This window comes from Chionomys nivalis, chromosome X (assembly GCF_950005125.1).
Source record: "Chionomys nivalis chromosome X, mChiNiv1.1, whole genome shotgun sequence".
NCBI lineage: Eukaryota > Metazoa > Chordata > Mammalia > Rodentia > Cricetidae > Chionomys > Chionomys nivalis.
Window position 1 is genome coordinate 115,116,202 of NC_080112.1, and position 17,239 is coordinate 115,133,440.

Sequence of the window (17,239 nt, forward strand, 5' to 3'; positions counted from 1 at the left end):
ATTTGATCGATTAATAATAGTTCATCAGTAATAGGCATGATCCTATGTGTCCCTTCCCTTTTCATGACTGATTGTTGACAGGGCCAATCTTATTTGACCCAATGAAGATAACATCAGTTGTGAGTTTTTGACTGCAAAAATTGCACTAGTCTCTAACATATTTCACAACCCTTCACCCTGTCCTCTAGCTGTTGTATACTGGCTGTCATCTCTTCTGCAGTTCTCTCTGAACATAAAAGTGGGTGGCAAAATGTCTTATTTAGGGACAAAACCCTCAGCTCAGCTCATTACTTTTTAGCATCTTAAACAGCCATCACTCTGCATTCATTGTTATTTGCAGCATAAAGACTTCTCTGATTAAGGCTGATGGGTAACTTTTGTCTATGGCTTTAAACCTTAATATTTAGAAGGCAGTTTGATGCTATCTAGTAAGTTTCCAATTTGATCCCGTGACTTCCCAAGAATAAATTGTTAATTGGGCTGGCAGTACCAGGTATAAGTTTTCTCCCATGGAATATATTTCAAGCCTAATCAAAGGGCAATTAGTTACTTCCACATTTGTGCCACTTTTACACAAGTAGTCATGTCTCTTGACTTTGAAATTAAAACTCCCCAACTTTTTTTTAAATCCCAACTAATATGAAAAAGATAAGCTGTCCCACATACAGTCTCTGTATAACGGGCCTATAAGGTAAAGAAATAGAAAAAAGTAGTTCTTGACCCAGGTTTGAAAAAAGGCAATTAGTTACCCATGGAATATGTCTAACTTAATGGCATGGTACTTTTATTGCCTACTAAATTAAATTGTTATAAAAGAATGTGACATTAGATAATACCAAAGCTACTTAGCACAGAAGCAAGTTTTGGCTTTCGTATGCATGCAAATCTTAGACTAAATAGTCTTATATAATATATAAATGTGTAAAAATAACTTGATTACTCACTTCCCTCCTCTAATCATTGCTGTCACTATTCTTTAGATTCAGAACTTGCCAAAATTTATTCATTGACACAACCTTTATTTTTAGCTATGTTGTTCTTTCTCAACTAAAAGTCACTGATGGCATAGAAATTTTCCATCCAGTCACTGAATTGAAAATGATAATACATGGTATTTTTTGTGGTATGTCAAAGGAGCATTCAGTAAAGTCATTCTTTAAGCTGTAATTGTAACAGTGCTTCAGCGTGAAGCAATTTGCTTTTAAACATGAAACAGCATAATGCCCAAGGATTTTTAGTACTAGGAAGTATTATCTCCACTAGTATCTTGGAATATTTCTCAAATCATACTAATGACTTTGATCACAAAGTTACCATAGAGCCCTAAGGTGTTGGAGGTCCTTCTGTATTTGTGTTGCTTTCATTGACTAATAAAGAAACTGCTTTGGGCCTGGTGATAGGACAGAACTGAATTCTGGGAGAAAGAAAGCAGAGTGAAAGAGCCGCCATGGAGACGCCAGGTCAGACATGCTAAATCTTTCCCAGTAAGCCACTACTTCATGCTGAACACAGATTTAATAAAACTGTGTTAAATCAAGATGTGAGAGTTAGTTAATAGGAGGCTAGAACTAATGACCAAGCAGTGCTTTAATTAATACAGTTTCTGTGTGCTTATTTCATGTGTAAGCTAGCTGGGCGTGAGGAAACAAAGGGCCACCCAGCTCTCCATGCAACAGCCCTATGTCAAGTCTAAAGAGGCAACCCCAAATGAATTGGAATACATTGTAGTTATTGTTTATATATACTTACATATCACACATATATTACATATATAAGTATTGTGGAACCCCAGAGTTTTAACAAGGCTTGCTATAGGGTGTTCATAAAAATTCCTGTAACACAAAGTGAACCAAATATATTGTGGAATGATTCTATATATTTACATATAGTTGTGACTGCTTAGACCAAAGAGGTAATTACTCAAACTTAGCATTTAAAACTGTGCTAAGTCATTCTATTATAAGGACCAAAGAAATATTGTCATGTTTATTTTCCATCACAATAAGTTATGAATTTATTGTCAATATGTATGTTCAAAGAAATTAGAAATATATTGGAGACAGAAAGTGTTTGTTTCCTATGAAATCATTCTCTAGAATAGTTTATAATGACCAAAATCATGTTACTCACCAACCAAACTTGAACTGTTCTGTCTTGAACTAGACTCAAGGTAAAATATAAAAAAGTCAACTGACTCAAGTCATAAAGTTATAAATATCATTCTTTTGGGATTATTTGATTTATTCTTCTTTTATTTCTAAATATATAGGTTGGCTAAGATCAAAAGCACTGATCATAGCTTAGCTGGAGAGGATGTGGAGTAAGGGGAACACTCCTCCATTGCTGGTGAAAGTGCAAACGTGTACAGTTACTTTGAAAATTAGTATGGCAGTTTCTCAGAAAACTGGAAATCAATCTTCCTCAAGGCACAGCAATATCACTCTTGGGCATATATACCCAAAGGATGCACACTCATACTACAAGGATATTTGCTCAACTATGTTCACAGCAGCATTATTTGTAATAGCCAGAACCTGGGAACAACCTAGATGCCCCCAACTAAAGAATGGATAAAGAAAATGTGGTACATTTACACAATGGAGTAGTACTGAGCAGAAAAAAAAAAAACAATGACATCATGAGAATTTGTAGGCAAATGGATGGAACTAGAACAAACCATCCAGAGTGAAGTAACCCAGAATTAGAAAGACAAATATAATATGTACTCACTCATAAGTGGCTTTTAGACATAAAGTAAAGGATAACCAGCCTATAGTCCATGACCCCAAAGAAAGCAGATAACAAGGAAAACACTGAGACATACATGGGTCCCCATGTGAAGAGGAAATAGACAAAATCTCTTGAGAAAATTGGGAGCATGGAGGTGGTTAGAGAAGGGCAGGCAGAAGAGGACAGGGAGGGGAGAAGAAAAGGGGTTAGGAGAACATGAGGGAATAGGAAAGCTGGGATAGGGGAAGGGCAGAGAGGGAGAGCAGGGAAAGAGATATCTTGATTGAGGGAGTCATGATGAGGCTAGTGAGAAACCTGGCACTAGGGAAATTCCCAGGAATCCACAAGGATGACCCCAGCTAATATCATAAGCAATATTGGAGAGTGTATTTGAACTGGCCTTCCCGCTGTAATCAGATGGATGACTACCTTAATTGTCGTCATAGAAACTTCATTCAGCAACTGATAGAATCAGATGCAGAGATTCACAGCTTACTGGGCCGAGCTCCCAGAGTTCAGTCCAAGAAAGGGAGGAGCGATAATATGAGCAAATGGGTCAAGACCATGTTGGGGAAACCCACAGAAACAGCTGACCTGAGGTCGTGGGAATTCACCAACTCTGGATGACAGCATTGGAACCTGCATAAGCCCCGACTAGGCCCTCTGAATGTGGGTGGCAGTTGTGTGCCTGGAGCAGTCTATGGGGCCACTGGCAGTGGGACAAAATTTCTTCTTAGTGCTTGAATTGACTTTTTGGAACCCATTCTGTTTGGAGGGATACCTCTCTCAGCCTAGATAGAGAGGGAGGCCTTGGTCCTGCCTCAAAGTGATGAGCCAGACTTTGTTGACTCCCCATGGGAAGCCTTATACTCTCTGAAGAGTAGATGGGAGCTGGCATGAGGGAAGGTGAGGGGAGCAGAAGGAAAGGATAGAGAGGGAACTGGGTATGTAAAATGAGAAAAGATTGTTTTAAGAAAATAAAGTAAAAAGGAGATATCAAAAAAAATAAAATCAAACAAAAAATAAAAAGAGGATATATTATTGGTGATATCCAAAGCAAACTAGCAGGTATAGTTATAGATAATCAAGACTTTTTTCCTACAATAGAAAAAATTATTTGCAATTGAAATATAAAATGTGGTCATCAGCAATACATAGGAAGCTTAAAACACCTGCACTGGATCCCATAGGCATAAAATGTTTGATATTCTGTTAATAGAGTACTATGTCAGTGCATTTGTCTCCAGTTTGTAATCAATTTCAGATATATATAGTCTAAGGACAGTGAATCATATCAGGATATGATGAGCCTTTAGCACTCTGCAAATCTAAGCACACCGCTGGCTTTCAATTTTCTGTTTGTGATTCAATTCTCAACAGTTGGATTCAGATCTATTTACCTGTCTTGTCACAGTTTGAACCATAATGTGACCTGTGTATAGCTTCTCACTCTGAAGAGTCATTTTCTTCACCATTAAAAAGAAATGTACAGTTTACACAAGGACTGTTTAGGAAATACTTGACCTTTGTTATAATCAATATTGCACATATCCAAATGTTTTTCCTAAGGTGTCAAAAATTAGCATTCGAGTGAAAAACATGCTTTCTTCTTTAGCTTATATGACATGACCTTTAAATAAAAAAGTTTGTTTTAGAAATAAATGAATATGTAATTCATTCACAATATGCACTGAATATTTTATACTTCTCAAATACTTTACATTTTTCACAGGTATCATGTCTTAATTCTCACAAAATTCCTTTTTAAGAGGACATTGAGTTGGAGTAGTTCTGACATTTGGTTTAAGGTAGCATAGAAGGCAAAGCAAATTATGAGCATATTAATTGAATTTATAAGTTGGAATTTTTGTACCTTTTCTTATATTTTCCTAATTGTAAAACTCATCCCAATTTCATTGCAATATCTTAATTCACTGCTATTTATAAAGAAGTAACTATATAACAAAGATGTATGTCACCAGATTATTTTGGTCTCACCTTTCCTAGTATTTTGGACCAGATATTTATTGTTGCTGCTGTCTGATAAGAACTGATTTGCACATCATAAGATGACTTGCACTTCTGTGTGATTTACAGAGTAGTGAAAATCATCTTATATATTATAGTGCAAATAATTAGATACCAGTGGCAAATTCCACCACTTCTAGCTGTGCTCAATAAAATTTTCTGCAGACAGTAGCTCATTATGCATAAAATCTCCATCTTTTCTTTGAAGTTATTCTAGTCTCATCAGTGATCATCTATGTCTCTGTCTAAGAAAAGACAGATTGATCACAAGTTTTCCAAATGGTTTCATGAAAGCCCTAGATGTTTTCAAATAAAAATAAGCTACTAGATTAATAGATAAACAGTCAATATCTATAAAGTATAATGTATGTAATTGTTTCTTCAAAGATTGCATGTTCCATTTTCAATAGGAGTTTTATACTAATCAGAGCAGCTACTTAATTCAGAATGAACACATTGAAAAAGGAGTTATAAAACTTGCTTTGAAAAATTAACACACTATCAAGTATAGTTTTGAAAAATAAAATTTGGGCTAAACAATTGAAATTTAAGTGGATCGGGGCTATGCCATCAGAGAATACATCCACTTCTTTTATCATTCTCCCTTGTCAGGAAGGCTCCATTTTATTTTGCTAGCTATGTTAATTGCTGCCTATTACTCTGCTATTATGCTCCCCTTCCAAAATAAATAATATTTATGAAGCACTAGACTAATACATAAACTGGTTGTTTGTTATGTTTATTCAACAATGATGCTTCCTTTCCAAATTGCATTGCTCAGTTCTTATTGCTGTTCAATCAGAACCATCATGATTTCCAAAATGCCTTGTCAACATGTTTTTCTTTGCATACGCATATTTTTTCTTCGAGAGTTAGAGAATAGCAATTAGGCAATTCCAGGTGGCATGGTTACCAGAAGATAATCACATCTTGAAACCATTTGAGCCATCACACACAATGAGACTGAAATCCTCAGGGGTGTGATTATCTCATTTTTGTTCCTCTTCATACCATGTTGGTATCCTCTTCTGTTGTCACAGTGCTAACTTACAGATTCTTTGAAACGCTTACCCCCAATTAGGACTACTCAGCCATGTAATCACTCTAAGACCACTGTCAGAAAACAGCAATCAAAAAGGCCAACATGGCATTGTACTAAGACAGAATCCTGAAATGTTTTCTTTTTAACATTGAGTTGTACCATGGCTTATATTTTTTATATAATTCATTGTTTTGGGGAAAGCTGCAGGCAGCAAGACTCTAGAGAGATCAGACATTAGCAGGCATCAGCCATGTCTCATTTTCCTCAAATTACAATCTTCTCCTGCTGCATGTTTCCATAATGTTAACATGTGGTATGACCTAGCAAGAGTACAAGTTATTGCTACATCTAGGAAGTATTTGCAGTCAGTCAATGAAATACAAGAATATCTTAAATAATATATTTTAGTTTAAATGTCCATAAAATAAATATTTTCAAATGAATCCCAATTTTTACTACATTCCTTAAAGTGAGTCTTTGATACAATGGTGTGTCTTAAAATACTAACAGACTATAAAAAGTAAATACTTGTTCTTGTTGAAGTTTTAAAATATCTAGGTTACTTATATTTTATTGGTCTGTTAAAGTGCCTGAGGAATCCTTTGCTTCTGGGCTTGGGATTTCTTAGGAAATTTTTTTTCAGGAAGATAAAATTTATTTGATTTAGAACCCATTTTTCATTTACATAAGATATTATAGGAATAAATAAATTTATTGATACATATGACCTGCCAAAATTAAACCAAAAAACCCAACTTAAACAGATCTATGATAAACAGTGAGTTGAACTATAATAAAAAATTTTCCAACTAAAAATAAATCCAGGTCCAGATGGCTTCACTGCTGAACTCTATCAGATCCATAAAGAACTAATACCAGCACTTCTCAAGCTTTTCCTTAAAACAAAATACAGGAGTTCTGTCCTGATATCTACATCAGCAAAAGACAACAACAGCCAAAAAGAAATGAAACCTAAAGGAAAAATCCTTTCGATAAATCTCTGGTAAACCAAATTAAATAACACACCGAAAGCATTCAATATTATCCAGAGAGAGGGAGACAAGCAAATCAATGAATGTAATATATCCCATAAATAGATATTTCTAGTTTACTTTTTGTCTGTGTGATAAAACATTGACCAAAAACAACTTGAAGAAGAAAGGACTTATTTCTTCTCACACCTCCAGGTCAGTCAGCTTCATCGGTGCAGGAGCTCAAGGCTGAATGCTAGAGTTGGGAATGAAAAGAAAACCACAAAGTAACAATACTTACTGACTTGTTCTGCTTCATATCTGCTGCTGTCCTTGATGGTCATGCTAAAGTCCTGGCATCTCCGATATGTGGGGAGCTTCTCTTCAACTGTGGCTATACCTTCAACAATGGCCTCCCCTGACCTCTCACTGTGGAGGGTAACAAGCCAGTAGTAGCTCCATCCACAAGGCTGGATGCCTTAGCAGTCCTGGTCTAATGCTGTAAACCTGGAAGGTTCACAGAATGTGATTGGTCCATAGTCCAGAATGGAAGTCTGGGAACACTGGTTCTGACATCAGCAAAGGAATCAGCAGCAACCACAATAACAAAATGAATCAACTTGACAGCAAAAGGGAAGGCCAAATGCATGGAATGCAAGAAACCTTCCTTCTGCTATATCTTTTTATGTGCACTGCAGTCAGAAGGTACTTCCCACAATGCTGTGGGTCTTCCCACATAGGTTAACATAATCAGCATAGTTCTTCAGTTGAGGTGCCATACTCAGATGATTCTAATTTATGTCAAGTCAATGTTAAACCAGCCATAATATAGGTCAGAGATAGCGCATGATCATATCAGTAGATACAAAAGGCCCTTTAATAAATACAGCTTTACTTCATTATAAAAACACTGATAAAACTAGGGACAGAAGCCGGGAGTATTGACACATTCCTTTAATCTCAAAACAGGGCAGGCAGGCAGATCTCTGTAACTTTAAGGCCTTCTTGATCTATATAAAAAGTATCTGGCCAACCAGAGCTGCACAAAGAAACCCTGTTTTTTAGAAATTAAAACGCCAACAAAAACTAAGAATAAAGGAATATATTTCAACAAAATAAAAATATACACAACAAGCATATGCCAGTTATTATACTGTCAAAATCCTAAAATATTCAATAAAAGTTAGACAAGGTTGGCCACTCCAAAACTCAAACTAATATGATATCTCAGCTAAAGTAATAAAACAAAAGAAAGAAATAACAGAGATACAAATAGGAAAGGACAAAGCCAAATTATCCCTGTTTGCAGATGATGTGCTTCTATAAGAAACCAACCTTAGTTCCTTGCTCGTGCTCACTCTCCTTCTGCTCCTCCTTTGGATCGTGAGACTTCAGTCCAGTGCTCCAATGTTGGTCTCTGTCTCTGTCTTCTTTCATCGCCTGATAAAGGTTAATATTCAGGAGGATGCTTATATGTTTTTCTTTGGGTTCACCTTCTTATTTAGCTTCTCTAGAATCACGAATTATAGTCTCAATGTCCTTTATTTATGGCTAGAAACCAAATATGAGTGAGTACATCCCATGTTCCTCTTTTTGGGTCTGGCTTACCTCACTCAGGATAGTGTTTTCTATTTCCGTCTATTTGTATGCAAAATTCAAGAAGTCATTGTTTTTTACTGCTGAGTAGAACTCTAATATGTATATATTCCATACTTTCTTCATCCATTCTTCCATTGAAGGACATCTAGGTTGTTTCCAGGTTCTGGCTATTACAAACAATATTGCTATGAACATAGTTGAGCATATACTTTTGTTGTATGTTTGGGCATCTCTTGGGTATATTCCCAATAGTGGTATTGCTGGGTCGAGAGGTAGGTTGATGGAACTCAGGACCGCGAGGGGTGCACCCACACACTGAGGCAAAGGGGATGTTCTATCGGGAACTCACCAAGGCCAGCTGGCCGGGGTCTGAAAAAGCATGGGACAAAACCGGTCTCGCTGAACATAACGGACAATGAGGACTACTGAGAACTGAAGAACAATGGCAATGGGTTCTTGATCCTATTGCACGTAATGGCTTTGTGGGAGTCCAGGTAGTTTGGATGCTCACCTTAATAGACCTGGATGGAGGTGGGTGGTCCTTGGACCTCCCACAGGGCAGAGAAACCTGCTTGCTCTTTGGGCTGAGGAGGGAGGAAGACTTGATTGGGGGAGGGGGAGGGAATGGGAGGTGGTGGCGGGGAAGAGGCAGAAATCTTTAATAATTAAATAAATTAATTAATTAAAAAAAAGAGAAAAAAAAGAAAATTAATTTTGATTTTGATTGTTTCGTGAGTAGACTATAATTGTGAACGGAGTCTATTGTAAATTATCAAATCAAAGTTCTTCTAAAAAAAAAAAAGAAACCAACCTTAAAAATCTCAAAACATAACACCCTTAGATTTGAATGCTCTTTCTGAAAAGTAGAAGAAAATATCCACATACATAAACTAGTCAGTCACCTTGCTACTTATCAATGGTGAAACTTTGAGCATGAAATTAAGGAGATGATCTTAAAATAGATTTCAAAAATACCTGGAAGAAATCTAAACAAGAATTTAAATATCTCTTTAAACATTTAGACATTGAAGAAAGAGAAAACAAACACAAAATCGGTAGGATTCCTATAAAAACAAAACAAAACAGCATATCCCAATGATGAAATCAGAGAAACAATTCAAAATTGTATATAATTCATTGAAATTAAGAAAGGAAATAAACAACACTATAATGGAAACACTTTTTGTTTTCTTTGAGAGTTTCATGCAATGCAGTTTGATTACTCACTTCTCCCAGATAGGTCCTCTTTCCCTACCCATCTAACTTGGTGCCCCAAATAAACAAAAATCAAATAGAGGTAAATGTGTGGCCTGCAGCTGGAGGGTGGTCTGCTGACCAGGGCTAATACCCAAAAACACAGACTCTTCATCTCCCAGCACTTATAAATAAGCAGTATCTCTTTAATTAGCAGTGCAACTTAAAGTTCACCTCCAATGACCACAATGGAATTGTGTGTGGCCTAAATATACGCAACTCTTGTGCAAGCTGTCCCAACTGATATGTACTCATAAGTTTAACTGCCTTGGTATCTGCAGAAAACACATTTCCCTTGTTATCTAAACCCTATGCTTCCTACAATCTTCCCACTATGATGTGTAAGCCTTAGATGGAGGGGCTATGATATAAATGCCCTGTAGAGAGATGAACATTCTGCAGTCTCTAATTCTCTGAACCTTAAATAATTATGGGTTTCTGTGCTAATCACCATATATTGCTAAAGAAAGCTTTACTAATGAGGTTTGTCCAATGTTCTAACCAACAGATATAACAATAAGTCATTAGGAGTGAGTTTAATACAGCATCCACTGATCAGAGTAATAATAGGTTCCTTCCTAGGGCTTATGACGTGTCTAGTCATAGGCTCTTATCCCCAAAAACATTAAAAATAAGGATTTCAACTTGTCCAGAAGGCCTTAAATCCAACCAGGATGTGACTGGGTCCTTCCATAGCATTTGTGCTACTATTGCACAGTTGGCTGTGTCTTTGCCAGGGCAGTCATTATTTTAGTTCAAAGGATTCATAGCTGTGTAAGATTTCTGATTCCTGTATTAGGATCGAAACCTAGTGCCATTGTCCTTGGCTTCTCATCAGTCTTCATTGACCGCCATGCTCAGAGAGTCCGGAATCAACCCATGGTTATTCAGTCCCAGACCAGCTGGCCTTGGTGGGCTCCCAATAAACCAGTTCCACTGTCACAGTGGGTGGGTGCATCCCTCGTGGTCCTGATTTTTTGCTCATGTTCTCCCTCCTTCTGCTCCTCATTTGGACCTTAAGAGCTCAGACCGTTGCTCCAAATTGAGACTCTGTCTCTACCTCGATCCATCGCCAGATGAAGGTTCTAAGGTGATATGCAAGATATTCATCAGTATAGGATAGGGTCATTTCAGGTTCCCTCTCCTTAGTTGCCCAAGGTACCAGCTGGGGACATATTCCTGGACACCTGCGAACCCCTCAAGAGTCAAGTCTCTTGCCAACCCTAAGATGGCTCCCTTAGATAGGATATATACTTCGCTGCTCCCGTATCCATCCTTCCTATATCCCAACCATCCCAATCCTCCGAGCTCCTCCCATCCTCCCCTTCTCATATTTCTCATCCCATTTCCCCTTTGCCCCATGCCACCTCACCCGCAAGTTCCCAGTTTTTGCCCTGCAATCTTGTCTACTTCCCCCTCTCCATGCGGATGACTATATGATTTTCTTTGGGTTCACTTTCTTATTTAGCTTCTATAGGATCACACATTATATGCTTAATGTCTTTTATTTTATGGCTAGAAACCGATTATGAGTGAGTACATCCCATGTTCCTCTTTTTGAGTCTGGGATACCTCACTCAGGATAGTGTTTTCTATTTCCATCCATTTGCACGCAAAATTCGAAAAGTCATTGTTTTTTACTGCTGAGTAGTACTCTAATATGTATATATTCCACACTTTCTTCATCCATTCCTCCATTGAAGGGCATCTAGGTTGTTTCCAGGTTTTGGCTATTACAAACAATGCTGCTATGAACATAGTTGAACAGATACTTTTGTCATTTGATGTGGCATCTCTTGGGTATATTCCCAATAGTGGTATTACTGGATCTTGGGGTAGGTTGATCCCAAATTTCCTGAGAAATCGCCACACTGATTTCCAAAGTGGTTGCACAAGTTTGCATTCCCACCAGCAATGAATGAGTGTGCCTCTTTCTCCACAACCTCTCCAGCAAAGGCTATCATTGGTGTTCTTGAACTGGCTTTGTGGGAGCTTAGCCTGTTTGGACGCTCACCTTTCTGGACGTAGATAGAAGGACCTTGGTCTTCCCGCAGGGCAGGGAATTTGGACTGCTCTTCAGTATCGAGAGGGAGGGGGAATGGAGTGGGGGGAGGAGAAGAGGAGTGGGGATAGGGGGAGGGAAGTGGGGGGAGGGCAATATTTGGGAGGAGGGGAGGGAAATGGGAAATGGGGAGCAGGTGGAAATTTTAATTAAAAAAGAATAAAAATAAATAAATAAGTAAAAAAAATAAAATTAAATTAAATTTTCAACAAAAAAAAAAAAAAAAAAAAAAGATTTCTGATTCCTTTGTGTTTCAGGTGGCATGGCATAGACCTTTCCAGTAATATAAAAAGTTAACCAGTCAGAATGAGGCTTCCAGATGAATAACAGCTTGATTTCTCTTTGTTCTTCAACTCTAGCATACTGTGCCTTGAACAATGGGGCCTTAACATCTAGTTCTGGGGGGTAACCAAGATCTTTGGCAATGGCCTGTTTGGGGGTGCTATATGGAACTTCACTTCCCAACAACTGTAGAAGAGATAACTAATTATCAGCACTGAAATGTTTATCTCTTGTCGTGTGGTATCTAGTAGGGATATTGTTGCCCAGTTACAGGAAAATATATAAATATGTATGTATATATTTTATAAGTATTCTACAGTAGTAGATTTCCATATGACTTTTGAAACATCTTTGGTGTTAATTGACCCTCTCAATATTCCCTCATCTACAGTCTCCTCCCATTCCATACCCCATTACACTCAACATGTACTATGATTTTCCTTTAACCCTTTGCAACTCTGTTGTACTTCCCTGCCTTGAAACCATCCTTCCATTGCCCTAACAAATCTCCAAAGCTCTAGAAGTATTCCCAACAAAACAAACATCTGAAGATTCAAGTTACCATTCATATGTTCACTAATGAGACTGAATTTGAAATACCTTACTTAAAATTCTTTCCATCTCCACCCATTTACCTGTGTATTTGATATTTTTGTTTTTCTTCACACATTAATGATATTCCATTGTGTAAATGTACCACATTTTCACTATATCTTCTTATCCTAATCTGCCTCTAGGCCTTTTCCAGTTCCTGGTTATTATATATATAGCATCAGTAAATATGGATGAGTGGGTATCTCTATAGTAGGATGTAGAGGCCTTTGGGTATATGTCCAGTTGGTATAGGATGATAATGTGGTAGATTTATCTATAGCTTTTTAAGGAATCTCCATACTTACTTGCATAGTGTCTGCATGTGTTTGAACTCACACCAACAGGGAATAAGTTTCTGTTGCCTCACATCCATGCCAGTATTGATCAGCATTTTCATTTGTTTTTGGATCTTAGCCATTCTTATTTAGATAAGTTACAATCACAAAGAAACTTTAATTTTCATTTTCTCAATAACTGTGGATGTTGAACATTTTAAAAAATGATTCCAAACCATTTGATTTTCATTTCAGAAAACTTCCTCATTAGTTCCATGCTCAATTTTAAATTCTGTTTTTGTGGTTTTGAAGCTTACTTTCTCTTAATTTTTTATATACTCTAGATACTAACACTTTGTTGGATGTACAGCTGGCAAGTTTTTTCTCAGTCTGTGATGTTATCCTTTGCTATATAGAAGACTTTATTTCGTGAGTTTCCATGTTAATTGGTGATCTTAATGCCTGTGCTATTGGAGGGTTCTGCTCAAAAAGTTATTTCCTGGGTCATCAAGCTCAACCATGCTCCATATTTTCACCACTGACAGATTCTGAGGTCTGGTTTTTATATTGAGAACCTAAATACATTTGTCGTTGAGTTTGTTTAGGGTGAGATATAAGAATCTACTTTTATTCCTCTATAAATCTTATGCAGGTTGACAAGAAAATTTTGTTGAGTGTACTGCCTTTTCTCCAATGTTAATCATTGGCCTAATTGTCAAAATTCAGGTGGTTGTACAATGTGGGCTTATATTTGTATCTGCAATTCTGTTCCATTGATCAATGTAATATGTCTGTTCCTATGCCAGAGCAATACTAGTTTTTATTGCTGTAGTTATCAAGTATATCTTGAAATCTGGGGTGGTATTACCTCCATCAGTTCTTTCATTCTTCTTGCTTGTTTTGGCTATCCTGATTCTTTGGTGTTTCTGTGTGAAATTTAAGGTTATTTATTCAACTTCTGTGAATGATTGCATTGGAATTTTGAAGGAATTGTATTGAATCTCTAAATGGCTTTTGGTTCGATGGTCATTTTACAATATTAATTCTGTCAATCAATGAGCAAGGAAGTTCTTTCCATTTTCTGGTATCTTTTGAATTTCCCTTTTATTTGATAATGTTTATTGTATAAATTTGCTTGCAATGTTTATTTTATAAGTTTTTCACTTCCATAGGGAGATTCATGTTGTGGAATATTAGCTTAAGATGTGGTTACACTTGCTTATGTTGTGGAATATTTCTTTAATGATGCAAAGATGTCTTGCATTCTTTTATGTTGCATTTGTTTAACTCTGTAAAGTTGTATCTTTGCTTGTCTAAAACGCCTGATTGGTCTAATAAGGAGCTGAATGGTCCATATCTCAACAGGAGAGAAAAATATACAGGGCTGACAGGCAGACAGAATAGACAGGAGGAAAAATCTAGGCTCAAAAGGAAAAGAGAAGAAGGGGAGAAACAGGAAAAGGAAAAGGGGGAAAGATTCCAGGGGCCAGCCACCTAGTCACGTTTTCATCCACGGAGCAAAAAGGAAAGTAAGATATACAGAATAAGGAAAGTTTAAAAGCCCAGAGGCAAAATGAAGTTAAAGAGAAACAGGATAATTTAAGTTAGAAAAGATGGCTAAAAACAAGCCAAGCTAAGGCCAGGCATTCATAAGTAAAAATAAAACTCAATGTATTTATTTTGGAGCTGGGCGGTAGGCCCCAAAAATAATTTTAAAAAATTACAACAGATTTATTACAATATTTTGATGTAAGTGAAAAGTTCCCTAATTTTCTTCTTAGTATTTCTGTCCTTTGTATATAGGAAGGCTGTTGATTTTTGCATACTGAACTTTGGTGAATGTGTTTACTAGGTCAGGTGACTTCTGATGGAGTTTTAAAGGTCTCTTATTTAGGAAATCATATGATCTAAAAGCATGTTGGTGATATTTTAAGTGTGTAGCTTCTGATCTTAGTAGAAGACACAATCTCACATAAAACTGCCTGATCCTCTGGCTCTTAAAAATCTTCCATCCTCCCTTCCTCAGTCTTGTTTCCAGGTTCTGGCTATTACAAACAATGCTGCTATGTACATAGTTGAACATATACTTTTGTTGTATGATAGGGCATCTCTTGGGTATATTCCCAAGAGTGCTATTGCTGGGTCCAGGGGTAGGTTGATCCCTAATTTCCCGAGAAACCGCCACACTGCTTTCCAAAGTGGTTGCACAAGTTTGCATTCCCACCAGCAATGGATGAGTGTACCCCATTAATGGCATTTTATATTACTTGAGCTTTTTCATATTTTTATTATATTTATAACCAATTGCCTTATCCTACTGTGCTGACATCCCTGCCATGACAGACTATATCTTCTTAAATCACAAGGCAAAAGACTCTCTTCCTTAATTTGCCTTCATGAGGCATTTTGTCTCCTTAATGAGAAAAGAAACTAATCCAGAAAGCCAGTACTAGGTGTAGAACAGTTGCTGAGATAAACCCAACTATGTAGAACTGATTTGCCATAGGAATCTGTGAGCATTTAGAGAACGCTAGAGTGCAAATGAACAGAACTCAGTGGGACATTCCATTTGGGATTGGAAGACCAGCACGCTAAGAGAGAGACAGACATCAGAAGCCTGGTATGATACTTCAGACTGAGACTATAATATAGGAATTCATGAAACTGAAAAGCTTCTATATGGCAAAGGAAAGTATACCATCATTTGGACAAATTTTCAGGCTAAAAAGTGGAAAAATATTTACTATAATCAGATATAAGATATAAGGGGTTATTATTTTCACTAAATGAAGAACTTGAAATTTTTGATGTAAGCACTTAATGTTATAAGTGTTATACTTTCCTCGTAGGACCGCCTTCATTGAGTTCTAACAATTTTTCATGTTGTTTTCATTTTTATTGAGGTCTAAAAGACTTTATAATTTTCTTCTTTACTTCATCCTTGGCACAATTACCCTTTAGTGGTGTGTTAGTTTCCGTGAATTGTTTACTTTCTGTATTTTCAATTGCTGTTTATGTTCTGCTTTATATCATGGTGGCCATATATAATGGATGACGTCATTTCAACTTTTCTATATTTGTTGAATATTGCTTTGTGTCTCTTTATGTGGTCTATTTTTGAGAAGCTTCTATGGACTTATGAGAACAATGTATACTCTTTGTTCTTTGGTTGCAATTTCTGTAGATAACTTTTAGGTACATTTGGTTTACAAAGTCATCCATTCGCAAGCTTTTCTATACAGTTTATTCCCATGTGACCTCTCTCTTGGTGACAATGTGGTATTGAAATCACCCACTATCCCTGTATTAGGGTCAATCTGTGATTTTGGATCTATTAATGTTTCTTTTATGAAACTGGGTCCCCTGTGTTGGTGCATATATATTTAGGATTTTAATAGACAAGTTGAGGATATGGGAAATGGAAGTTCCTAGTTCAGCAGTCTGCAGGACTCTGAAACTTTCAGGTAACATGTAATGACTACAGGGCCCCTTGCAACAACTAGGCTGGCATCAGGGGAGTTCCAAAAGAAATGAGACAGGTTGAGAAGAGAGAGTGATCTTGGTATGCTGCTATGGAATTTGGGTACCAACAGTAGAGGTGGAAGGTAGGGAGAATGTAGATAACCTACCTGGGCCCACAACAGTTCTTCATAATGAGAAGATTATAGCATTCCAGACATAAATGGAGGAAGATAGTAGTAAATGAAAAGAACTCTCATACTCATGGATGGCAAGATCAGTCCTTTGAAAATGGCTATCTTACCAAAAAAACAAGCAGTGTTTAAATACAATCAATCACTACCAAAATAGCAACATCATTCTTCACTGAATTAAGAAAACACATAAGAATTCTGATAGAGAAAGCCTCTTTGAGCACAAGAGGAAAACGATGTTTAGCTATCATCATGCTGGTTTTCAAGTTACAGTAATAAAACAACAGGATATCGGCACAAATTAGTTAAACAATATAGAGATCCAAAAATAAGCACTCCTTTGTACAGCCACCTGACTTTTGAAGAACATGCCAAACACATTCACTGGAGAAAAGATAGCCTTTGAAAAAATGAAACAAATGGTCCCAGGACAACTGTATATCTACATATACAAGGATAAACTTTGATCCTTATCTCTTCTGCTGAAAAAAAAAAGTTAGCTGCAAATAGATCATAGACCTTAATTTAAGATCTGCAATTCTAAACCTGCCAGAGGAAAACAAGAAAACATTTCAGGATATAGCCACACAAGGGCATTCTAAACAGGACTCTAGTCACTCAGGAAATAAGGTTGATTATCAATACACGAGAAGTCATGAAATTGAAAAGCTCCTTTACAGCAAAGGAAACAGCTTAATGAAGAGACAACCAGCAGACTGGGAGAAAACCTGTACCTCCAATACAACAAG